The following is a 27,830-nucleotide window of genomic DNA, read 5'->3' on the forward strand; positions in this document are numbered from 1 at the left end:
GAAAATTAAGATCATGGCATCTGGTCCCATCATTTCATGGGAAATAGATGGGGAAACAGTGGAAACAGTGGCAGACTTTATTTTTTGGGGCTCCAAAATCACTGCAGATGGTGACTGCAGCCATGAAATTAAAAGACACTTACTCCTTGGAAGGAAAGTTATGACCAACCTAGATGGCAAATTATTATTATTTTTTTTTTTCATTTTTCGAGGGCTGCCTTGCCATTTTCACAGCATCTGCATCATTTTACATTCCCAGAAGCAGTGCCCAAGCATTCCAACTCCTCTATATCCTTGCCAACACTTGATGTTTTCTAATTTCTTTTACTATAGCCATCCTGATGGGTGTGAAATGGTGTCTCATTGTGTTTTATTTGTGTTTCCCTAACGAAAATTTATATCAAGAGCATTTTTCATGTGCTTGTTGACCATTTGTGTTATCTTCTTTGGAGAAATGTCTAGTCAAGTCCTATGCCCATTTTTTTTATCAGCTTCTTTGTTGGTGGTGTTTCTGGGCACATACGTCTTAAAATAAGAAAAGAATTTTATTTTATGAAAAAATAGGGAAATACATACAGAAAGCCATTTAAGAGATTGTGGTAGTTAGGAATTCAGACTCTGGAATCAACAACATTCAGTCACCATAATTATTGAGCACTTAGTCAGGGTAAGCTAATATTCTTTTTTTTTTTTTTTTTTAAAGAAAATCCATCCTGAACCCTCCTCCCTCCTCCCTCCCCATACCATCCCTCTGGGTCGTCCCAGTGCACCAGTCCCAAGCATCCAGCATCGTGCATTGAACCTGGACTGGCATCTCGTTTCATACATGACATTTCACATGTTTCAATGCCATTCTGCCAAATCTTGCCACCCTCTCGATAGCATATTAAAAAGCCGAGACATTACTTTGTCAACAAAGGTCCATCTAGTCAAGGCTATGGTTTTTTTAGTGGTCATGTATGGATGTGAGAATTGGACTGTGAAGAAAATGAGTGCTGAAGAAATGATGCTTTTGAACTGTGATGTTGGAGAAGACTCTTGAGAGTCACTTGGACTGCAAGGAGACCCAACCAGTCCATCCTAAAGGAGATCAGTCCTGGCTGTTCATTGGAAGGACTGATGCTGAAGCTGAAACTCCAATACTTTGGCCACCTCATGTGAAGAGTTGACTCATTGGAAAAGACACTGATGCTGGGAGGGATTGGGGGCAGGAGGAGAAGGGGATGACAGAGGATGGGATGGCTGGATGGCATCATTGACTCGATGGACATGAGTTTGGGTAAACTCCAGGAGTTGGTAATGGACTGGGAGGCCTGGTGTGCTGCAGTTCATGGGGTCGCAAAGAGTCAGACACAACTGAGTGACTGAACTGAACTGATATATACACACACATGCACAAATGTAAGTGCATGTGATTTAATATAAAACATATTATTCACATAAATTAATTACTTATGTGAATAATAAGGATTAACATGGATTTCAAATTCACATTTACTAAAGCTTCTTTTATTTTACTGTGGCCCCTGCATCACATCTTATCTGACTATTTCCTAAGCTAGTTGAAGTAAACAGCCATTCAACAAACTGCGCAGGACACCTGCATTTGGTCAGTTCCTCGCCTGCTGATCCCTTTGTAGATCAAGCAGTCATAATCTCAACTCGTTTAACTGTGTGTATACCTAAATGCACTCATTGGCAGAAAATGATGTTAGAATTTAAGATAATGACAGTAGCAAAAACTGACAGCTGAGAGTAAAAAGAAAACTAAAATGTTAAAACAATAAGTGAGGAGTTATACACTGCTATATTTAAATGGTTAACCAACAGGAGCCTACTGTATGGCATAGGGAACTCTGCTCAATGTTATGTGGCAGCCTGGATGAGAGGGGACTTTGCAGAGGATTAGATACATGTATGCTTATGGCTAAGTCCCTTTGCTGTCCACCTGAAAGTATCACAACATTGTGCACCGGTTATATTCCAATACAAAATAAAAAGTTTAAATAAATAAATAAATGAGGAATTACTTTAGGAGAGTTTATGTCAGGAATTTGCAATTCTTTAGGTCCTCAAGGTTTTTAAGGTATCACTTTAACAGTATAGTAATTTACTTGAATGGTAACTATTTTTGAATTTTAAAATTCATTTAATCTATATGATAACAGCAATGATAACTTAGTCAATATTCATTGACTAATTATAAAATGACACACTATTATGAATGCTAATTGGCCTGTTAAAAGATTCTATGGTATTTCAAAGAACACAGAGATTCAAATAATCTTCAACTATTGCAACAACTTTTTGTGGAAAGTTTATTAACATTCCTATTTGTAGTTTAGGGAATTCATATAAAAGTTAAGTAAATTGCCCAAGAACACTTCACTTGTCAGGGGAAAACAAGGTTTTAAATCAAAAGAATTTGGCTTGAAAGGCAATATTAAACCTCGACATTAAACTGGAGAATGAGATACAGTAAGATAAAATGTAGAATTTATTCCATTTTTTTGAAAACTGATTTAAATCAAAGTTTATATATACAACAAGGCTTCCTAGTTGGCTCAGTGGTAAAGAATCTGCCTGCCAATTCAGGAGACATGGTTTGATCCTTGGGTCAAGAAGATTCCCTAGGAGTAGGAAATGACAACACTTTCCAGTATTCTTGTCTGGAAATTTTCCATGGACAGAGGAGTTTGGAGGGCTATAATCCATGGGTCTTCAAAGAGTCAGACACAACTGAGTGACTGAGCATGCATGAAAGCTCAAATGCCACAAAATACACATTACTCTGTTTACATTATTGACAGCTCCCCTCGCCAAAAAAAAAAAAAAAAGTCTGCTACACTGTGTGTGTGACAGCTCAAAAAAAAAAGAAAAAGAAAGAAATAAAAAAAAAAAACCTACATTGAATCACTTTAAAAAGGAAACTTCATAAAATATTGTTATAGAACAATCTGAGAGAAGTTAGACTCATTTAAGAAATTTTCAGCCTATAAATACTCTTAATATGTGTTAAAAATGATATATATTATTATTTCTGCTCTTATTGTTTATTCATCAAGGCATGGTTTCATTCAACACTCATTATTTAATTATCAAATAGTTACAAACACCAGGTAGTGAACTGGGAAGTCAGTCAGTTCAGTTCAGTCGCTCAGTCGTGTCTGACTCTTTGCGATCCCATGAATCGCAGCACTCCAGGCCTCCCTGTCATCACCAACTCCTGGAGTTCACTCAAACTCATGTGCATTGAGTTGATGATGCCATCCAGCCATCTCATTCTCTGTTGTCCCCTTTTTCTCCTGCCCCCAATCCCTCCCAGCATCAGAGTCTTTTCCAATGAGTCAACTCTTCGCATGAGGTGGCCAAAGTACTGGCGTTTCAGCTTTAGCATCATTCCTTCCAAAGAAATCCCAGGGCTGATCTCCTTCAGAATGGACTGGTTGGATCGCCTTGCAGTCCAAGGGACTCTCAAGAGTCTTCTCCAACACCACAGTTCAAAAGCATCAATTCTTTGGTGCTCGGCTTTCTTCACAGTGGATTAAAAAATAATAATGTCACAGTCTCTATCCTCAAAGATTTCAGAGTCTAGAAATATTAACAGATGGATTTAACCTCTGTAAGGAAAATACATTAGTTTTTATTGGATATTAAGAGGACCAAGCCTAGAAATGTGGGATAAAGCAATGAAAACAACATCCTCTAGGATTTGATATTTGATCAGAGTTCTGACGAATACACAAAAATCACCCAGACCAATTATGGCAGGAGAAAACAAAGGATTTCTGTGAGAAATACAAAGGCAGGGAACACAGTTTCCTTGGAGTAGGTGATGTGAAGTAGAGATTAACAAGAAAGATAATGGAGGTATAAATTTAATTTACTTACCTTCCAATCTGCAGGTGAGAGGAACTGACAAGGCCAATTTGAAATTTGAAAGATTTTCTTTGAAAAATATATGGAGAAAATAATTGAGGAAGAAAAACATGGAAGCAGCATACTGGTTAAGGCATTTTTGTGGAGGTCTAAGAAAAACTAATGAGGAAATAAATGAGGGCAGTAGTAGTATGGTTAGAAATTGATTAATAGATTAATAATTGAGGATATATTATTCAGAATGTTGAGACTGATTAGGCATATGTTCAAGGCAAGGAGTGTGAAAAGCCTTTGAGGCATGTAGATCAGTACCTTGGTGGAGAATGGTAACACTAAGATACAAAATACATTAGGGGCAAATTGAGAGAAAATGATATATCCAAATATGCCTATACCACAAGTAGGTAGAAAGTTTTAACAGGTGGTTTAATAGATGTATTTGAAATACAGGTAAAAGACTGAAGCTGGATAATATATCCTCTAAATTATTAAATTAGTAATTATTTTCAAACCATACTACTACTGCCCTCATATAGAGAGCTATATAGTATAGTGGCTATTATCACTGATTGTGTATCATTCTTTATATTTGAAAATTGATGTGCCATTCATGGGCCAAATGCCCTTGGAAAAATTACTAAATATGTCTGTTTTAATTTTTTATGTATAAAATGAAACAATAAAACCCTTATTTACAGAACAGAAACAGACTCACAGAGAACTAACTTATGGTTACTCTGGGGGTGGGGGGTAACCATAAGTTGGTTCTAAACTACCCCCAGATATATCATATAGTTCAATTTCCAGAACATTTTCCATTAGCATGATGCTTCGCAAGACATCTGTTATGGAATCATACTATAAAAAATGTTTTCTCTTTGCATTGGTTCAGTGCACATTGAACAAGACAGTGATCAGATGGTATGTGACTTAAGTCGAATCAACACATACCTTTTTCCTTTAAATATTTTTGTTCAATAGTAATTAAGTCCTGAGACTATTGCACATAATCTCCCATACAGATAGGTTTTGGTACCTTAAGTTTCAGTTGTTATGGTATTCCTTAAGGAAAGAAAATAATAAACTACACTATTCAAAATTTGTTTGACTGACATGCAATTTTTGATAAAACAATTCCACATACACTTTGAATTGCAGTTTAAAATTTTGACATTCTTGACTCGTTCAATATCTTGATGGAAAGCTATGTTCAGATATAGTGATCGCAATTATATTTGGACACTTCGTGGCTACCAGATGAATTCAACAAAATAAATTTATCTTCTTTCATATCATGAAAGTCTCATGCTCAGTCTCTCAGTCGTGCTCAACTCTTTGTGACCCTGTGAACTCTAGCCCACCAGGGTCCTCTGTCCATGGGATTTCCCAGATAAGAATACTGGCATGGGTTTTCTCTTTCATATATTCTTTTAAAATAAATTTCCTCATGACAGAACAAACCACTGCACTGAAGTATTATATATAGCAAATTTTCTGAATAGGGCAATTCAAAAATGTTTCTAGAAGGCAATGGCACCCCACTCCAGTACTCTTGCCTGGAAAATCCCATGGACGGAGGAGCCTGGTAGGCTGCAGTCCATGGGGTCGCTAAGAGTCGGACACGACTGAGCACCTTCACTTTCACTTTTCACTTTCATGCACTGGAGAAGGAAATGGCAACCCACTCCAGTGTTCTTGCCTGGAGAATCCCAGGGACGGGGGAGCCTGGTGGGCTGCCGTCTATGGGGTCGCACAGAGTCGGACATGACTGAAGTGACTTAGCATAGCATAGTATATTTTAGTACAAATATTAAAAAGAAATTTAGTATAAATATTTCTAGAAGGCAATGGCACCCCACTGCAGTACTCTTGCCTGGAAAGTCCCATGGATGGAGGAGCCTGGTGGGCTGCAGTTCATGGGGTTGCTGAGAGTCGGACACGACTGAGCGACTTCACTTTCACGTTTTACTTTCCTGCTTTGGAGAAGGAAATGGCAACCCACTCCAGTGTTCTTGCCTGGAGAATCCCAGGGATGGGGGAGCCGGTGGGCTGCTGTCTATGGGGTCGCACAGAGTCGGACATGACTGAATCGACTTAGCAGCAGCAGCAGCAGCAGCAGCAGTACAAGTATTTAGAACAAATATTAAAAAGAAAACATTTCATCAATGAATTAGAAATAGCAAGTAAATGAAATATCTATTAATTAACAACTATAACATCCCAAATGGATAAAGTTCTACTTAAAAGAATATAATCTTATAAATATTAAGATTTTTGACTTATCAAAGGCTACAAATTTTATTTCTTTTGACAACTTTGGCCCAAGAGGCCTAGTGTGTTAAGAGTCATCATGCATGCCAGTTTTGTTTCTAGAAGTTTTGGCTTGATTTTTCTCCACATTCCTCATATTCCTACATAGACTAAAATGGAATCCACCTTAAACTACCTTCCAATATACTAAATGAATAATAATAATATCAGGGTCAAATTCATGGAAACATTCTGCCCACTTGAGAAAATTAGGTGATTAAAAAATAGGTGACTAGTCCCATGCCAGACCTCTGGCCAACATACTTTAACATGTGTCACTTTTCAAATTAGTTTTTTCTCTTGAATCTCTAATATGAAGTCATCGATTGCTTTCTTTAGGAGTCAGAGATTTAGCTCTTCTTATTTCTTTTCATATATTATTTGTCAATGTTACATAGAAACATACATTTTTGATAGATATGACCAGTTTAGCTCCCTGTAGAAAAATATCTTTCTTTCTGACCCAAGTCCATTTTTTTTCCATTTGAATTTTGTGAAATGTTTGGTTAAAGCTATGAAGGACATGGACATTCCTCACCCAGAACAATGTCAGTAGAGAGAATAGGACATTGATTTTTAATACTGTAAGAGACTAAGATTTAACTCCTCTCTCTCTCTCTCTCTCCCTCTCTCTCTCTCTCTCTCTCTATATATATATATATATATATATAATATATATATTTTATGGAATAAGATAAATCTTTATAATTCAGAACCTGAAAATTTTACATTTTATTTTATTTCATCTACTATTACAGGCAAATTGTCTCACTGTAATTTTACCTATGAAACAGGGTGAACTTATGAAAAGTAACAGCAAAAAATATATATGAATACTACTTGATCCAATTTCCTAGAAACCATAGTAAATATTCTCTTTAAGACTGGATATGACTATACTTTATTAGACTTGAATGGTATTCTGGGTAATTGTCCAGTAATAACCTTTGTTAAATTATACAAAGTCTTTACTTAACAGAGAACACAGACTCCCCAACTTCTAATATTATCATCATTCAAGATAATGAGCAACACAAACCATTCTATTACCAATCTAAAAGCAATAAATGTCAAAGTAAAGAAGTATGCAATATTCTGGCCTGAAAGAACAAAGGACAAAAGTAATGATAATACCTCTTTATATTTGCAGTCTATTATATCATGCATAACAAATGATGCCATAATTGCAGACAGTGTTATTTTAACAGGTTATAAGGAGACGATAGTGGGGGAGGTGAGAGGGTGTTTTGACTATTGCTATGAAAAATGCTTCAAGCTTCTTAATTTAAAATGTATAGCAAGAAGAGGACATTGTTTGTAGAGTACGTTTGATGTTAGTTCTTTGAGTCATATAAGCTGAAGATTTCAGTTTGATTACTCATCCAATTCACTGGATTGGTGACTTCAAGGTAGTTGGAACAAAGGACTTTAACAATATATTTCTTAACTAAATCATCATCAGAATAAATAAGGAGTAGATAAATAGTTTCTAGCTAGTCATTTCAAACATTCTAGTGGAAATAAAACCCTGTTCCCCTAGTGGATGTTGAACAATAAAAATCATATCCATCCTTCAGCATTAGAGCTCATATATGTCTATGGCCCTGTGAGATACTAAGGTTTCAAGACTGTGGAGGGAAAAGATACTGGGGCTGCAAATGAAGTCTCAACTCAAGTTCTGACTCCTCCCTTGATTAATAAATGAAACTATTTTAAAGTATATTTTTTGAGTGAAAAGAGACTTGAAGATCCTGTACTTCACAGAATTGCACAAAATACAAGGATAGTCAGGAAGTTCTCACTTGGTGGTGTTGTTGTTTTTCATACAACTTTACCTCTTTAAACTTATCCTCTCAAGTTTATCATCAAGCCAGGCTTCAACAGTACATGAACCGTGAACTTCCAGATGTTCAAGCTGGTTTTAGAAAAGGCAGAGGAACCAGAGATCAACTGCCAATATATGTTGAATCATCAAAAAAAAACAAGAGAGTTCCAGAAAAACATCTATTTCTGCTTTATTGACTATGCCAAAGCCTTTGACTGTGTGCATCACAACAAACTGGAAAACTCTTAAAGAGATGGGAATACCAGTCCACCTGACCTGCCTCCTGAGAAATCTGTATGCAAGTAAAGAAGCAACAGTTAGAACTGGACATGGAACAACAGACTGTTTCCAAATCAGGAAAGGAGTACTTCAAGGCTGTATATTGTCACTCTGCTTATTTAATTTATATGCAGAGTACATCAGGAGAAATGCTGAACTGAATGAAGCACAAGCTGGAACCAAGAGTGCATGGAGAAATATCAATATACAGATGACACCACCCTTATGGCAGAAAGTGAAAGAGGAGAGTTAACAAGTTAACTTAAAACTCAACATTCAGAAAACTAAGATTATGGCATCTAGTCCCATTGCTTTATGGCAAACAGATGGGGAAACTGTGGAAAAGGTGACAGACTATTTTTTGGGGCCCCAAAATCACTGCAGATGGTGATTGCAGCCATGAAATTAAGACTCTTGCTCTTTGGAAGGAAAGTTATAACCAACCTAGACAGCATATTAAAAAGCAGAGACATTACTTTGCCAACAGAGTTCTGTCTAGTCAAAGCTATGGTTTTTCCAGTGGTCATGTATGGATGTGAGAGTTGGACTATAAAGAAAGATGAGCACCAAGGAATTGATGCTTTCGAACTGTGGTGCTGGGGAAGACTTTTAAGAGTCCCTTGGACTGCAAGGAGATCAAACCTATCAATCTTAAAGGAAATCAGTCCTGAATATTCATTGGAAGGACTGATGCTGAAGCTGGAGCTCCAATACTTTGATGTGAAGAGTTGACTCACTGGAAAGACTTCTAACATTGGGAAAGATGGAGGGCATGAGGAGAAGGGGACAACAGAGAATGAGATGGTTGGATGGCATCACTGAGTCAATGGACATGAGTTTGAGCAAACTCGATGAGATGGTGAAAGACAGGAAGTCTGGCGTGCTGCAGTCCATGGGGTCACAAAGAGTCAGACACAGCTTAGCAACTGAACAACAACAACAAACAAACAAAAACAAATTGGAGAGGTTGAAATTCTTTCTCAGTATTTTCTCTTTTTGGTCCACAAACAAAATTACCTTCGTAGTCTGGCCTGTGAACAGCATCCACCAACTGGTTTTCATAGAAATAAAATACAACATATTTTTCCCCTTCAGGATATGTACAGCTAACCATAACTTACATGAGAGTGATTAAATACAGTTTGTAAATAAATCACTGAGAGTAACTAGAAAATTCACTAAGAGAATGGAAGCATTTTGCTTTAGAATAATTGCATTGCTCCACCCTATGGGTGTAGGATTCTCTAAGGTACTCTCTGCAGCAGGATTAGTTATGAGTTTCTGCCTCACAACTTTGTTTCTGCTGTCAATCAGCCAATCCTTGCCTGCTTTGCTTCAAGGGCATCACTGTACTGGTTGGTAGGTGATATTTTTGTATTGGATGTTATTACAAAATGCTCTGGGCATTAGTCCCATCTTGTGCTTTTCTTTAAAAGATCATTATAGAATAATATGCCTTCATAGAGTTAGTATACAAATTAATAATATTCTGAGGTATACAACCATTTCAGTCTCAATACATTTGCTATAGTGCAAGAAAGTGAAAGTGAAAGTGTTTCTCAGTCATGTCTGACTCTTTGTGACCCTATGGACTGTAGCCCCCCAGGCTCCTATGTCCATGGGATTTTCCAGGCAAGAATACCAGAGTGGGTTGCTGGGGAATACTTTCTCCTCAGTAAGTTTTGATTCAAAACTAATGGGATGGTTTATTTTCTTTCTTAGAAGGACCAGAATACTCTGTACATATAAGTAACTTGCAAATTACAGTATTTGTGAAAATATTTCTTATTTAATTCAACCAATATTCAGTGTAAGTAATTTCTTTAGAACTAGCATATTTTACGGAGAAGGTGATGGCACCCCACTCCAGTACTCTTGCCTGGAAAATCCCATGGATGGAGGAGCCTGGTGGGCTACAGTCCATGGGGTCGCTAAGAGTCGGACACGACTGAACGACTTCACTTTCACTTTTCACTTTCATGCATTGGAGAAGGAAATGGCAACCCACTCCAGTGTTCTTGCCTGGAGAATCCCAGGGATGGGGGAGTCTGGTGGGCTGCCATCTATGGGGTCCCACAGAGTCGGACACGACTGAAGCGACTTAGTAGCAGCAGCAGCAGCATATTTTAAGCGTGACTTTGGAAGCTGTACTTATTTTCTGATTGGACTTGCTACAAAATTCAGCATCTCATCTCCTTTTAAGGGTGTTCTTTATTCTGAATAAGTGGAAGACATTTTTTAGAAGTGTCCATCTCTGGCAAGTACAGTCTAAATTTCAGCTGATGATATTTACCTTTAATGCTCTCAGACTCTTATTGAGTCATCTGTGGAGTCTCCTCCAGTACACTTTCTTTGATTTGTCATGAGAGCAATCTGATAAACTTGCTTGGAGATTGATCATTGCAATTTTGTTTAATGTTTTTTATTAAATTTGCTAAATAATATCTCAAAGTATATAACTCCATCTCAGAAGACCATTTTTCTGATAGAAGCTTTTGGTCCTAAACCAAAATATTCAAGGTATTTTCTGTTGTATGTAGGATGATTCCTTTTTTAATGCTATAAAATTATATCACATATGTGACCTATTAAGAGGGTATTTTCAGGTTGTAATGTTAGATCTGAAATAATTAAGAAAACCAAGTATTACAAACATACTAGCTAAAATAAAAATATATGAGCTAACCCGTCTTTCAAACTACTAATTTATAACTCTTATCACAAAGGGCCACATTCTGCTCTCACATATGCAGGTAAGCTAATCTGTATTTACTAGAGAAGTTCAGAATAATTTCCCAACAATACAATTTAGCCCAGTGAGTTTAATTAAAATTAATAACCCATTATGGTGCAGTCATTATTTAGAAGGAAGGAGATCCAGACTTTAGCAAGATAGTCAAAATTAGAGGGGAATAGTTTTCTTAATAAAACGATTCACTGATGATGCTACTTTAAGTGACTTTAAAATTCACTTTTAATGTTTCTGAAGAAAATAGAATAAATTAATGCATTTTTTCCTACCTGAAGCTACCAAATAATATTAGTGCTTGCATTTTGAATTAGCATAAACTTTTCCACTCCAACTTCAAAAAACATGTTAAGGTTTAAGGCAATTTATTCTTAACATTATCTTAAAAACTTTGTCTCTAGTACTTGTTATTGACTTTCTTTTCCATTTGGCTCTAGATTTTGTTACAAAAGTAGAAAATTGGTTATATTTGAATAGTCAAATTCATTTCATAATTTTTACAGCATATCCAAAAGTTCATTTGCTTCAGGTCATTCAAAAGAAAGGCCATTTTAAAAACAAACACCATTTTCCATTTATACAATGCATATTTTAAAAAACTGAGCAAACTTGTTGGGAAAAGCTAACATGTGTGTTATTTCTAAGCCAAAAACAAACAAAGCAGCTGAATATCTATTTGTCATTATGTAACTGAGAATTAACAGCTGTAATTTATGCAATACTTAACTTGGTTTAGACAATGACTACACACACAACTTGAAAACATAAGAATGATTTTCCCTGTAAACAGATGAGGAAAATGAGGCATAAAGATATTCTTTTAAACTGCTCAGGGTCAGATATTTAAAATAAAACCCAGTTTTTTCCCTAAAGTGACTATCCCCTTTCTAAGCATGATACTTCACTGCCTCAAACTATGCTGTGAACAATTTTGCTTGCAGTCCTGAATGTGTGAGTCACCAGAGAGAACACAATGGCTCAGTAATCAGAAAATGGTGGAGCTATCCTAATAAATTGTGCTAGATGGATATAAATTTAACTTTAGGATATCTCCACCATTTTTTGATTACTGAGCCATTGTGCTCTCCTAATATGAGAATCTATTCAGAGAAAGAAGAGTTTTTTTTTCCTCTTTCCCCCCATATTTGGTAGAAGGTGGATCCAGGCTGAATTTTCTTGAAGCTAAAAGCCATTACACAAGAAATAGTATCCTTAACAATAGTGTTTATATTTTAAGTATATACATTTGCATAATAAAAACCAAATATGATTTCTTCTGAATATTATGCAGAAGTGCATAATATGTATCAGCCAAACATATTATTTCAGTCTTGGTGAGCTGAACAACTCCTTGCAAAAATGAAACTGCAAATATTAAGACCAACATGTAAAAGAAGTTAAAGCAGATTCTTGCTTGGATAGTGGGAAGAGGTGAGCTGAAGCTACTATCCAACCATCTCTCTCCAGTGATTCTGGGACAGGAGAGTCTCTACAGGATCTCTTGGTCCTTTACATTAAAATTGTTTGGGGATCTTTAAGCCAGATTTTCAAAATGTAAATTTGTAATATCTTAAGAATGTATTGGACAGGGAGGCCTGGCATGCTGCGATTCATGGGGTCGCAAAGAGTCGGACACAACTGAGCAACTGAACTGAACTGAAGAATGTATCACTTACATTTTAATTCTCTCTATATGCAAAAATAAAAATGATTAAGACAACCAAGCAAAACTTAGATGTTCTATTAAAATAAATGAAGGTCAAGCCTTCAGCAGACAGATTATGTTCAATAGTGAGTAGATTATGGTCAGTAGTTTCAGTAATGGGAAACCTGGATGGAGTTTCAAGACAGAGAGAAGAATGGACTATGAAAAAAGCTTTGGAAAGACAGGCTGCCTCTCTAAAGCTAAGATGATGGATCCTCTAACAAAATAAGGAACTTAAAGTAATAGACCACTAGGTAAATAAAAATAAAATTTGTATAGCAAAAATATGTAATGATTACATTAGAATTGTTATATTATCTAGTTTCAAGGGAAAAATTTGGAATAAACAAAATTATAAAATCTAAACTTTACCATAAAAATCAGTTGGTTAAATGCTATAGCTTGTTGTTGTTCAATCAATTATCATGTCTGACTCTTTGTAACCCTATGGACCACAGCATGCCAGGCTTCTCTGTCCTTTACTGTCTCCTGGAGTTTGCTCAAACTCATGTCCATTGAGTCGATGAGGCTATTGAACTCTTTCACCCTCTTCCCTTCGTGCCCTCAATCTTTCCCAGTATCAGGGTCTTTTCTAATGAGTTGACTATTTGCATCAGGTGGGCAAAATATTAGAGTTTGAGCTTCAGCATCAGTCCTTCCAATGAACATTCAGGGTTAATTTCCTTTAGGATTGACTGGTTTGCTGTCCAAAGGATTCTCAGGAGTCTTTTCCAGTACCACAGTTGAGAAGTATTAATTCTTCAGTGCTCAGCCTTTTTTATGGTCCAGCTCTCACATCCATATATGACGACTGGAAAAACCATGACTTTGACTATATGGACCTATGTTGGCAAAATGATGTCTCTGTTTTTTAACGTGCTATCTAGGATTGTCATAGCTGTCCTTTCAAGGAGCAAGTGTCTTTTATTTTCGTGGCTGCAATCACAATCTGCAGTGATTTTGGAGCCCAAGAAAGTAAAGTCTGTCACTGTTTCTATTTTATCCCCATCTATTTGCCATGAAGTTGTGGATCACAATAAACTGTGGAAAATTCTGAAAGAAATGTGAATACCAGATCACCTGACCTGCCTCTTGAGAAACCTATATGCAGGTCAGGAAGCAACAGTTAGAACTGGACATGGAACAACAGACTGGTTCCAAATAGGAAAAGGAGTACCTCAAGGCTATATACTGTTACCCTGCTTATAGAGTACATCATGAGAAACGCTGGGCTGAATGAAGCACAAGCTGGAATCAAGATTGCCGGGAGAAATATCAATAACCTCAGACATGCAGATGACACCACCCTATGGCAGAAAGTGAAGAGGAACTAAAAAGCCTCTTGGAGAGTGAAAAACTTGGCTTAAAGCTCAATATTCAGAAAATGAAGATCATGGCATCTGATCCTATCACTTCATGGGAAATAGATGGGGAAACAGTGGAAACAGTATCAGACTTTATTTTTGGGGGCTCCAAAATCACTGCAGATGGTGACTGCAGCCATGAAATTAAAAGACGCTTACTCCTTGAAAAAAAAGTTATGACCAACCTAGATAGCATATTCAAAAGCAGAGATATTACTTTGCCAATAAAGGTCCGTCTAGTCAAGGCTATGGTTTTTCCTGTGGTCATATATGGATGTGAGAGTTGGACTGTGAAGAAAGCTGAGCGCCAAAGAATTGATGCTTTTGAACTGTGGTGTTGGAGAAGACTCTTGAGAGTCCCTTGGACTGCAAGGAGATCCAACCAGCCCATTCTAAAAGAGATCAGCCCTGGGTGTTCTTTGGAAGAAATGATGCTAAAGCTGAAACTACAGTACTTTGGTCACCTCATTTGAAGAGTTGACTCATTGGAAAAGACTCTGATGTTGGGAGGGATTGGGGGCAGGAGGAGAAGGGGACAACAGAGGATGAGATGGCTGGATGGCATCACCTACACGATGGACGTGAGTTTGAGTGAACTCCAGGCGATGGTGATGGACAGGGAGGCCTGGCGTGTTGCAATTCATGGGGTTGTAAAGAGTCGGACAGGACTGAGCAACAGAACTGAACTGAACTGAAATGAACTTATGAGATCAGATGCCATGGTCTTTTTTTTTTTTTTTTAATGTTGAGTTTTAAGCCAGCTTTTTCACTCTCCTCTTTCACTTTCATTAAGAGGCTTTTTAGTTCTTTGTTTTCTGCCATCAGGGTGGTGTCATCTGCATATCTGAGGTTATTGATATTTCTCCTGGCAATCTTGATTCCAGCTTGTGCTTCATCCGGTTCAGCATTTCTCATGAAGTACTCTGCATATAAGTTAAATAAGCAGGGTGATGATATACATCCTTGACGTACTCCTTTCCCAATTTAGAACCAGTCTGTTGTTCCAAATCCTGTCTTAACTCTTGCTTTTTGACTGTACACAAGCTATAGCTTGTAAGTGTTATTTAATAGTTAAGCTTCACACAGCTGGTGAAATGGTTGCATTTTTTATATTAAGCAGAGAAGAATATTTGCTTAATCTTGTATAGACTGTTTTAGCACTTGGGAATCATTTCAAAATTAGATATATTATAAATGTGTTGATTATAAGTCCATATATAACTGCAGTATTAATATAATTCTTATTGTGTCAAACAAAAAATTAACTTAAAAAATTCACCCCAGATAAGCACGGATACAAAATGGTGAAAATGTTGAATGAGGAGAGAGTGATTTTAGAAAAATATGAAGGCAAGCTGGATCATTTAGATAAGCATTCCCTTCCCTTTTCCCCCACTCCATCTCCATTTTATATTTTAGAAACAAAAGTGATATCTTCATTTTGTTTGAATCAACCATGTAATCATTGGAATCCTTCCATCTCATTTAACTTTCCTATTGAACTGTATTGACAAACTCTCAGAGGTAGTTTGAATTGACACAAACACAGTATGTAGGCTGCCCTTCCCAAATTTTGCTGTTGCTTGGAACAATGTTTATCAGCAGGGAATCACTCAGGCTGCACGGATCACAAGTTAATGTCAATTGACCCTGCTTCTTGTTATCTAAAGCTGTGACGTTTTTCATAATCTGGAAAAATGTAGAGGAGTACATCCGAACTACTCATTTCTATAAATATGACACTATATGTTCCACTTTATTTTATAAATTGGTTTCTCAATTTATACGGTGAAAGAACAGTATTAAATGACAAGTAAGCATTTTTGCTGTTGTTCATAAATGTCTTCATATGAAATTGAATAAGATTCAGATAGCTTATGTAATTATGACAAAATCACAACATCAGAAGTATTGCTTTAAGACATATGTTTATCTATGACTAATTCATGTTGCTATTTGGTCAAAAACAACAAAATTCTGTAAAGCAGTTATCCTTCAACTTAAATAAATAAATAAATAAAATCAGATTTTAAAAAGTATTGCTTCCATTTTAGAAACCCTCTAGAAGGGGTATAACACATCAAGTTTTATTGTAAAAGAAATAAATTTGCAAAAAATGTTCCACTTCCAGGGAATTTTTTTCCTTAAAATAAAGCTCTTGATTTTATTTTTCTATTATTAAGTAGTTCCACCATTGGTATATCAAAATTTCACAGCACTTATATTACCCACTAATATTTCAAGTGCAAGTAAAGTGAATTTTATGTTGTCAGTTGTTTGTTCACACTTCACAACTTTGATTTCTCTTCAAAGAGAGATGGAGCTGTCACTGGAGTTAGAGATTTTCAAACCTGGAGTAAGTTAAAGTGCCAATGACCAGGCTGTTTATAGGACTTCTGTCTATTATACTGACAGATCCTCTCTAGAACAACCAGAAATTCTCTTTAGGGCAATCTAAAATTTACAATCCTGTTATGAGGAAGAATATGAAGGTGTTCCTATCTGCCTTTCCTTTCTACCTCTGGTCATACATAACCATCATTATTTCTCTGCTCAGCCATCGCAAAGAATGAGAACATAAGCAGAACAAGGAAGGGTTTGGCAGCAGAGAAGTTTATGGATCAAAATATTTAACTGACCAAAGAATTTTCTAAAATTCAATATTTTACAAATAAGCTGCAATCAAGTTCTCTGCTGGTGATTAAAGGTGTTCAGATAGAAAAGAAGAAAATATATATCTTCAAAGTGAAGAAATTTTGGCCTATCATTGATTAGCTAGCTGAACAGAGGCTCTGTTTGTTTTCAATCAAATAGGTAATAGTATTTTCCCATCATGTTGTGGATGATATTTAAAAACAAATTGATTTTATATCTTAAAAAATAATGTAATTTTCTCTTATAGTGACCACAGTATTTTGAAAAGTAAGATACAAAAAAAATTGTTTCCACAAAATAAATAGCTAAATGAAGGCATTTTGTCTTTACATTTTCTGTTGTCTTGTTTCTTGGGAAAAATGTGTTTCTTAGCGATTAGAAGGAGAAGGCAATGGCAACCCACTCCAGTACTCTTGCCTGGAAAATCCCATGGACGGAGGAGCCTGGTAGGCTGCAGCCCATGGGGTTGCTAAGAGTCAGGCACGACTGAGCAACTTCACTTTCACTTTTCACTTTCATGCATTGGAGAAGGAAATGGCAACCCACTCCAGTGTTCTTGCCTGGAGAATCCCAGGGACAGAGGAGCCTAATGGGCTGCCATCTGGGGTCGCACTGAGTCAGACACGACTGAAGTGACTTAGCAGCAGCAGCAGCAGCAGCAGCAGCGATTAGAAATGGCTGTCATTTGCATCTTTTGCTTATACATATCACACACATTCATGGTCACACACACAGCTCATGATTATGAAGCAATGGGCCACACTGGGGAGCCCTTTACACTCATGAAAGATGTCATAGCTTATACAGTTGACCCTTGAAAAACATGAATTTGAAGTGCACAGGTTCACTTATGCACAATTTTTTTTTTGCTAAATATGTATTACAGTACTTCATAATGAACAGTTAGTTGGCACCTAAGTTGTAGGACCACAGATACAGAAGGCAGCCTTCTGTAAAGCTATATGCAAATGTTTATACAGTTATATGCAAATGTTTGTGTGGAGGATCAGCCACTGTAACCCCTGTATTGTCCAAAGATCAGCTACAGTCTCATTTTAATTGGCTTAAACAAAAGGGTTGGCTTCTTTTAGCCCATCACTGTAATGTACAAACTAATGAGATTAATGTTTCTAACTTACTTAACCCTCCTTAGTTTCTATAAGGAAAGAGAAAAATGAAAGTGTACACATAACGAAAGTGGATATATTAAAAGCACAAGATGAGATAAAAACACAGCTATGCTAATTTAAAAATAATTAAAGGCAGAGGAACCAGAGATCAAATTGCCAACATCCATCGGATCATTGAAAAAGCAAGAGAGTTCCAGAAAAAACATCTATCTCTGCTTTATTGACTATGCCAAAGCCTTTGACTGTGTGCATCATCACAAACTGTGGAAAATTCTGAAAGAGATGGGAATACCAGACTACCTGACCTGCCTCTTGAGAAATCTGTATGCAGGTCAGGAAGCAACAGTTAGAACTGGACATGGAACAACAGACTGGTTCCAAATCTGGAAAGGAGTACATCAAGGCTGTATATTGTCACCCTGCTTATTTAACTTATGTGCAGAGTACATCATAAGAAATGCTGGGCTGGATGAAGCACAAGTTGGAATCAAGATCGCTGGGAGAAATATCAATAACCTCAGATATGCAGATGACACTACCCTTATGGTAGAAAGTGAAGAAGAACTAAAGAGCCTCTTGATGAAAGTGAAAGAGAGTGAAAAAGTTGGTTTAAAGCTCAACATTCAGAAAATGAAGATCATTGCATCTGGTCCCATCACTTCATGGCAAATAGATGGGAAAATAGTATAAACAGTGCCTGACTTCATTTTTGGGGGCTCAAACATCACTGCAGATGGTGACTGCAGCCATGAAATTAAAAGACGCTTACTCCTTGGAAGCAAAGCTATGACCAACATAGACAGCATATTAAAAAGCAGAGACATTACTTTGCCAACCAAGGTCCATCTTGTCAAGGCTATGGTTTTTCCAGTAGTCATGTATGGATGTGAGAGTTGGACTATAAAGAAAGCTGAGTGCTGAAGAATTGGTGCTTGAACTGTGGTGTTGGAGAAGACTCTTGAGAGTCCCCTGGACTACAAGGAGATCCAACCAGTTCATCCTAAAGGAAATCAGTTCTGAATATTCATTGGAAGGACTGATGTTGAAGCTGAAACTCCAGTACTTTGGCCACTTGATGCAAAGAGCTTACTCATCTGAAAAGACCCTGGTGCTGGGAAAGACAGGAGGAGAAGGGGACGACAAAGGATGAGATGGTTGGATGGCATCACCAACTCGATGGACGTGAGTTTGAGTAAACTCCAGGAGTTGGTGGTGGACAGAGAGGCCTGGGGTGCTGCATTCCATGGGATCTCAAATAGTACAACACGACTGAGCAACTGAACTGAACTGAACTGAACTGAATTGATGACTCATGAGTCAAATCCTCTTTTCAAAAATATGGCTAAGAAAATATAGTAAGAACTGCTCTTGATAGATCCTAAAGTACTAATTTTTCTGCCAAATCAAAGTCACCCAACCAAGATGGCCTTAACATTATCTTCAGCTTGACTAAATTACAGACAGACATTTTTCTCACTGTAGGCCCCTGACCTGTGAGAGTAAGTTTACTTTAGAAAACTTGTAAATCATTTCTCTATCCCTTTAAGATGTAATTTTTTTTTTTTTTTTTTTTTTAGTTTTTTCCAGTTTTGTATTTCAGGAATGTCTTTCTCAAGATGCTGAGAGTCATCTCTTTGAAATACTATAGTCAAGCAAGATAACCGCCCTATATCATGCTTCAAGTCTAAACTACCCTCTGTCATGAAGCTAGGAGCATGTATACAAATATTATCAGTTAGTAAACACAGATGCCCTCTGATCTCCCCACCCCAGCTCTTAAAACTCTCTACACCTTGTTTTAGTGAAGTTGAGCTCAGACTCAGTTCTGGCCTTTATCTCCTAATACAGTAGCATTGAATAAAGCCTTCTTTGCCTGTTTGACTTTTTCCAGTCCAACCTTTGCTTCAGTTCACACCCCCAGTGCTCATATAAATTAATGTGGTCTTTTGCATATGTCTGAAAGTTAGTCACTCAGTCATGTCCAACTGTTTGTGACCCCATGGACGGTAGCCCACCAGACTCCTCTGGCTATGGAATCAGAGAACTCAATGACATGACTGAGTGACTAATTTTCACTTTCACTTTCACATAGATCTATATGGCTTATTCTGGGAGTGATAAACAATGGGAAAATTAAGTTCACTCATTGCCTTCAGTGATGAACATAAAAATTTGGATGGGTGATTTTGGACTGTGTGAATGTATACATATCCTTAACACTAGATAGAAGCTTTGTATGTGTGTGTTTTTCCCTTAATATTAAATTGAAATTTTAATTATGAAAATTATTATTTTTTAAAAGGTCATACAGACTTCTTTTTTTTCATTCCTATGGTTCACAGCAAGTGTGCATTATGAATGAACTCATTAATTAAGATCTTTGTCATATGTGATTAGTTGTAATAAATGAAAGTGAAAGTTAGTTTCTCAGTCGTGTCCAACTGTTTGTGACCACATGGACTGTAGCCCCCAGGCTCCCCTGTCCATGGAATTCTCCAAGCAAGAGTACTAGAGTGGGTTGCCATTTCCTTCTCCAGAGGATCTTGCTGACCCATGGATCAAACCTAGGACTCCCACACTGCAGGCAGGTTCTTTACCGACGAAGCCACCAGGGAAGCCACTAATTCCTGAGAATTTTATGGCCTTTTTGTAAAGACAATATTTTTAAATTCCACTTGCATGTTAAATATTAAAAGGTACTAATGATCAACCAATCATGACTCTTGTTTTGCAGAAAAGGAAATGAAGCTTATAAAGATTAGACAACTTTTCCAAGATTGCACAGTTACTTCTATGCAGAGGTTGGCCTAGGGCTAAGGTATCTTTTTGTTTTTGTTTTTGTTTATCTTTTCTTTTTTGTTGCTGTTATTTTCAATTTCTAGGTCAATAGCAATAACTCAATGAAGTCAAATGTTATCAATTAATTAACATAGTGATTTGTAATTATAATGGTTGGTTTGTAATTATAATGCAGAAAGTCACTAGACAGTTTGTCACTATCTCTTTAGATCTAAATGTTTCAGTGTATTTAATTTACTCTCTTCAAATCTATATTGATACCAACTACTTCTGCACTTAGTCTAGGCTCAAAAATGTGAGACAGACTCATTGCAAAACTGTTGATTACTGGAATTCAATTCTTAGGCCATGTATCTTTTTACATCAGTATTATGATGGAAATGTATGCCTTGCTTAAACACTTTTACTGTCTTTCCTGCTGCTGCCAAATCACTTGAGTCGTGTCCGACTCTGTGCGACCCCATAGACTGCAGCCCACCAGGCTCCCCCGTCCCTGGGATTCTCAAGGCAAGAACACTGGACTGGGTTGCCATATCCATCTCCAATGCAGGAAAGTGAAAAGTGAAAGTGAAGTTGCTCAGTCGTGTCCGACTCTTCGCGACCCCATGGACTGCAGCCTACCAGGCTCCTCCGTCCATGGGATTTTCCAGGCAAGAGTACTGGAGTGGGGTGCCATCACCTTACTGTCTTTAGCCCTGCTCAAATACCTGCTAAGGTAATAGTTGATCTAATAAAATAATTTCAGCAGAAGTTATATTGCTCAAAACAGATTTTAAAAGTTTCTTTGGAATATATTCTTGTGGGCATTCAAATGTCACTACATCCACTGCTATCTAATCTAAGAAAGTAAAAAGTTAGTATGAGTAAGATGTTCATGACACTGTAAGACCAAGCAAATGTTAAATATGAACCGAAACAAGAATTTGCTTTTAAATTAAATGCATAATCAGTGACATGTTATTTCATTTCCTGAAACTGACTCATCCCAATATTATAATGTCAATTATGGTTTTTATATAAGATCACATCAGATCAGTTGCTCAGTCGTGTCCGACTCCTTGCAACCCCATGAATCACAGCACGCCAGGCGTCCCTGTCCATCACCAACTCCCAGAGTTCACTCAGACTCATGTCCATCGAGTCAGTGATGCCATCCAGCCATCTCATCCTCTGTCGTCCCCTTCTCCTCCTTCCCCCAATCCCTCCCAGCATCAGAGTCTTTTCCCATGAGTCAACTCTTTGCATGAAGTGGCCAAAGTTCTGGAGTTTCAGCTTTAGCATCATTCCTTCCAAAGAAAGCCCAGGGCTGATCTCCTTCAGAATGGACTGGTTGGATCTCCTTGCAGTCCAAGGGACTCTCAAGAGTCTTCTGCAACACCACAGTTCAAAAGCATCAATTCTTCGGCGCTCAGCCTTCTTCACAGTCCAACTCTCACATCCATACATGACCACAGGAAAAACCATAGCCTTGACTAAATGGACCTTTGTTGGCAAAGTAATGTCTCTGCTTTGGAATATGCTATCTAGGTTGGACATAACTTTCCTCCCAAGGAGTAAGCGTCTTTTAATTTCATGGCTGCAGTCACCATCCACAGTGATTTTGGAGCCCAGAAAAATAAAGTCTGACACTGTTTCCACTGTTTCCCCATCTATTTCCCATGAAGTGATGGGACCGGATGCCATGATCTTCATTTGCTGAATGTTGAGCTTTAAGCCAACTTTTTCACTCTCCACTTTCACTTTCATCAATAATAATCTATAATTTGAAATTATAAATATTGGATATGAATAATCTTTTGCTATGTCTTCTATAAAGGTTTCATTTATTAAAGTTTATCACATGATGATGGTGCTAGGTGATAAATATAGGGGAGAGCAAAATATTTCAGCATTTGTATTTGTAAAAGGACATTGAGAGTAGTCATATTCCTTATTTTAAAATATCTAGTCTGTGTGAGAATAGTAAAAATATACTTTTTTTTAAAATTGTAAAATGTGTCTTTAAATTCCTAGTATAATTTTATGAGTAAAGGAACTATTTTATAATAGTCTCCAACATTTTATTTTTTTTTCCAACATTTTAATAGAAGTAAATGGCATTTAAAATAAAATAAAACAGTAGTTGAGACTATGGCTATGATTCCAGTATAACTAGCATTCCCTTTCATTTGCCCCAGCATGTCTTTTTCACACCTGATATTATTTGTCTACTGTCTTAGTTATGAAACCAAGTGAGAGAACAAATAGTTGTATTTGCACTGATCAAATAGTTCAGGAAAGGTGTTTTCAGCAGAAAGATTTTGGTAACTAGTTCCTCAGGGCACTGCAATAAAATATGTGCTTTCTGGATGAAAAAAGACTTCTTAAAGTATTTGAGAAAAGAAAAAAATCTGCAGATTTTGAAAGGGGCCAAAAAGCTCAGCCACCAGGGCCTTAATCACAAGGATATTGTTTTGCTAATTATTCTTACTACTCACCCACTCTTCGCACTCAGTCCTCTCCCCATCTGTTCACCTTTGTTTTTCTTTGCCTATGGATCATTTCATATTCACCCTCTGTTTTAAATTTTCCTCTTGACCCAAACCTTCTGCTAATAAAATATATTGGGGCTAATTAGAAATAGAGCAAATGGCTACTCCTTTCCTTGATTAAAGTTACCAATTTTTCTAAATTGTTTCATTTAATAACACATGGAAGTGTATTTCACCTGAGAGTAAATTTAGTAACAAAAAGGGATCAATAAACTGCCTTCAAAGAAGTGTTATGTTTGGGGATTTCTTTCCCCCCTCACTGAGAATATTTTGTAACTTGCCTTTTAGCCCTGAGATAACCTTAGCCTCTTTGGAGCTAAGGTCAACTCTGAGTTTTCAGTAAAAATGTAAATTGGTCCATGCTTTTAACATAAGAGTCCATTCAACTCAGGTAGAGGACCGATCTCTAGCTTCACTCAATTCTCAGGCTGCATAAGGAGATGTAGTGGGGATTTAGATTTCTTTGGTCACCTTGGAGTAGTCTCTGGAAATAAGTGAAATCACTGTTAGGACTTCAGAGCATTATTAAAATGTAAGAAATTTTTGTGAATTTTATGCCTCTTGGGGTATATCTTTCTCAGAATGAGAACTAAAAGAACTTTGCTATAAAAATGTTGCTCACAAAACAATTGTAATGTAGGAAATGGAACACAGAGGATTTTGACACTGTCACAGTAAAACCTGTACACATCATCTTTAACTTACAATGGGATTTGTTCTTCATAAACCCATTGTAAGTTGATAATATTGTAAGGTGAACTTTTGCAAGTCAAGGACCATCTGTACTGGACAAAACTGAACAGGCCAAGAAGACTTTATTCAAGGCTATTGCTGTAGAGAAAAAAGGCCCTAAGTGAGTCTAAAATTCAGCTCTGCTGAAACAAAGCACTGGAATGAGTTAGTTGAAGAGTATTGCTGGAGATTTCACTGTTCTTCCTATTGAAAATGTAGGCTATAGGTATCTTAATTTGGGCTGTTGTAACAAAAATACAGCCTGTCCCTGACTTAAAATAGTTCAAATTAGAATTTTTTGACTTTAAAAAAAAAAAAAAGGAAAGAAGTCTATTGGTAGGACATTTCCAGCACCTTGAGTTAGTCCTGAGTTTGGATTTTTTCTTTTTTTTTCCTGTGATCAGGCCATCTGCATTTGCTAATTGAACTTAGGATACTTACCCACCCACTGAAGCTGCATTATATAGCACTTCTTCCTTCAGTTATAAAGACAGCCAGACCCTGGGTCCTCGAAAAATACACTCCTGGGCTGTGATGCTAGCAAGAAGCTTGCAAGAATATGCACATCTCAAAGGGATAGAACAAGAATTTACTATTAGAAAAATTTCTAAAGTAAATGCTCAAAGAAAAAGGAAGCCAACGGGCCCTAGAATTAGGAGGAAAATTAAAGTTTAGTCAAGCTGAGGAATAAATTAAAGCCTTCCTGGTAAGTACATTGAAATACTATAGGGCATAAAAAGCCATTAAGATATATGAGGATCTATTATTCCTCTAGAGACAGCGTCAGAAAAGGTAATATATCTTCTCATAAATGATCCCTTTTGGCAACAACAGTAACACAGTCCAGGACTAGATTGGTTCTCTAGGAAATTCCTTTGTTGAATTGAGGCTTTGAGGCTTTTTTAAAGATACATCTCAGCTTTGCAGTTTAGGATAGAAACCAGAGTCATTAAGTAGTTAAAAGGCACTGCTCAGTTATAAAAGCTGGACGCAGAGTTGATTTAAACTGATAATCAGATAACCAGAAGATTTTAAATCAAGCAAAAAAATTTTTTCCCATTATTTGGTTATTCCATTGTACACATAATTAAGTATAAAAAGTCACCTTGTATTCTCTTTTAAATAAAAGGAGCCTTAAGAAAATATATTTAAGCATTTTAAAGATGTACATGCTCAGTCATGTCTGACTCTTTGAGACTCTGTGGCCTCTAGCCTACCAGGTTCCTCTGTCCATGGCATTCTCCAGGCAAGAATACTAGAGCGGGTTGCCTTTTCCTTCTTCAGGGAATTTTCCCAACCCAGCGATGGAATCTGTGTCTCTTATGTCTCCTGCATTAGCAGACATGTTCTTTACGAGCTGAGCCACTGGGGAAGCCCCCAAAATTCTAAAGATCACACACACAAGAAAAGGGATTGCTAAAAGTCTGTCTTCACTTGAATTGAGAGGCAAGTTGCATTTATCCTTCAGAAGTCTTATACCTGTTTAATTAGTTTTTATGGGGAAAAAAGGGAGAATTATATCAATATATTACTTTTGCTTAACTAATGATTCTTTTGCCCTTTTGGTTAAATATTGTCCTCACGTAAACACAGCTTTAGAGGCAGTCCGGAAAAAGGATGGAGACATACCTAATTGTTGTTTTGATTTGAAATCTCTTAAAGCCAAATGAAGTGGAATAATGCAATTCTTTATTTATATTCTTTGGCTGCAAGGAGATAAATCCTCCAAGATTAAGTTCAGAAGATACAAAGAATCAAGATCTTATTTCAAAGAAATAGATGCAAAACATAGATTTACAGCAGCAGCCATAGGATTTTAGAGAAAATTCTGGGTGAAATGATTATTTGAAAAAAAAAAAAAAAGACTGAAAAATCATTCAAAGAAATAATGTTAAATAGTATTCGAGGGACTATAATTAACTAAAATTGTATAAAATTGTCCACCTGAACCAACAAAAACACAGTTCAGTTCAGTTCAGTCACTCAGTTGTGCCCGACTCTTTGAGACCCCGTGAACCACAGCATGCCAGGCCTCCCTGTCCATCACCAACTTCCAGAGTTCACCCAGACTCATGCCCACTGAGTCAGTGATGCCATCCAACCATCTCATCCTCTGTTGTCCCCTTCTCCTCCTGTCCTCAATCTTTCCCAGCATCAGGGTCTTTTCAAATGAGTCAGCTCTTTGCATCAGGTGGCCAAAGTACTGGAGTTTCAGCTTCAACATCAGTCCCTCCAAAGAACCCAGGACTGATTTCCTTTAGGTTGGACTGGTTGGATCTCCTTGCAGTCCAAGGGACTCTCAAGAGTCTTCTCCAACACTACAGTTCAAAAGCATCAATTCTTTGGTGCTTAGCTTTCTTTATAGTCCAACTCACATCCATACATGACTACTGGAAAAACCACAGCCTTGACTAGACAGACCTTTATTGACAAAGTAATGTCTCTGCTTTTTAAAATGTAGGAGCAGCAGCTGCATTGTGCAGGAGCTACCCCATGTCCAAGGTAAGGAGCAGCGGATGCGCTTTGCTGGAGCAGCCTTGAAGAGATACCCAACGTCCAAGGTAAGAGAAACCCAAGTAAGACGGTAGGTGCTGAGAGAGGGCATCAGAAGGCAGACAGACTGACACCACAATCACAGACAACTAGCCAATCTGATCACACGGACCACAGCTTGTCTAACAAAAACACAAGAACATTTCAAATGAAAAACATCTGAGAGAATACAAATAGCTTTCTTTAAAAATTTCAGACTTTAGAGAGAATAGGAATATGAATTATGACCTAATTTTTGAAAATTTTTCTTCAAGACCTTTCCATTTAACCAACTGTGGAACATTCTAATCTTATAGTATAGGGATCAAACATGCGTCCCTTGAGTTTCCTGCATTGGTTGTCAGATTCTTTACCAATTGCACCACCTTGGCCAGTGGGTATTCTTAGTGCTGTTCAAATTAGTAATCATTTTCCTCTTCCTAAAAAGATGAATCAGTTAGGTTACCTCCACTGATAAAAGTGAACAGTGATTATCTCTAATCTAGGTGATCTGGAGGGGAAAGTGGTGGTGGGTGTTGTTGTACTCTTCACAACACAATTCCTGTGGTGGTGCGTGGGAAGTTACTCTTCACCTTCCAAAATACAGCCTTCATTTCCTGTGATTTTGTCCTGCTTTGAGATGTAACAAAGCTAGGAAATTGAGTTCTTATAGCGCTAAGTTATTCATAAATTCTGATTTCCTTATTGTTTAATTTTTACTCTTACATTTTTCTTTCTTCACCTTAAAGATTCCATATGTACCCCATACAAATACATTTTTGATATTTCTCTCATTCTCTGCCTCTGTTTTGGGATAGTAGCTAACAAAATGAAAACAAGCATGAATGCATAAAGCTTCAAAAAAACAATAATAAAGAAGGCCAAGGGATTGTCACAGCTATGGAACACAAGAGATATCCTAGTTAAAGCATTATCTGTTAAAGGATACCATAAATAAATTTCTTTAATTTGTTTCCTAAATGAGAAAATTGCGGCCATGTTAAAGGTCATGTCCCAGTTCACACCGGAAAGTGGAAGCCACATAAGACTTAGAATTCTGTGTTCTTAATTACATACAGCACTCATTTGATCAAATATCAAATTTAGTGAAGAATAAAATAAAAATAGGCATGGGGAGAAGTGCTGCAAAAGTCTTTGTGGTTCAGTTCTGTTTCACAACAGTCAGTGAAATTCCAGCAAGAATGTTCCAAATCCTGTGAACACCATAAGTATCTGTCTGCGCTTGATAAATATTACCATTTTGAAATGATTCCTTTAATGGTATTTTCACAAGCTGTTAATGGCTGTGGTTGAAAGAGGCTACCTCACATAGTCTGATG

General features: G+C 37.1%; 1 long non-coding RNA gene across 2 annotated transcripts in view; it reads left to right on the forward strand.

The window, feature by feature from the left end:
* Positions 1–26,647, forward strand: part of LOC132345467 (uncharacterized) — a 74,904-nt gene extending 48,257 nt beyond the window's left edge. Inside the window, exon 3 of one of the 2 annotated variants that reach the window (XR_009494807.1) lies at positions 26,420–26,647. This is a non-coding gene — a long non-coding RNA (uncharacterized lncRNA). Of the gene's footprint in view, positions 1–20,630; positions 20,716–26,419 lie in introns of those variants that run through there. The other variant, XR_009494808.1, reaches the window with a different exon arrangement.
* Positions 26,648–27,830: the final 1,183 nt, after the last annotated feature.

Source organism: Bos taurus, chromosome 1 (genome assembly GCF_002263795.3).
Source record: "Bos taurus isolate L1 Dominette 01449 registration number 42190680 breed Hereford chromosome 1, ARS-UCD2.0, whole genome shotgun sequence".
Lineage (NCBI taxonomy): Eukaryota > Metazoa > Chordata > Mammalia > Artiodactyla > Bovidae > Bos > Bos taurus.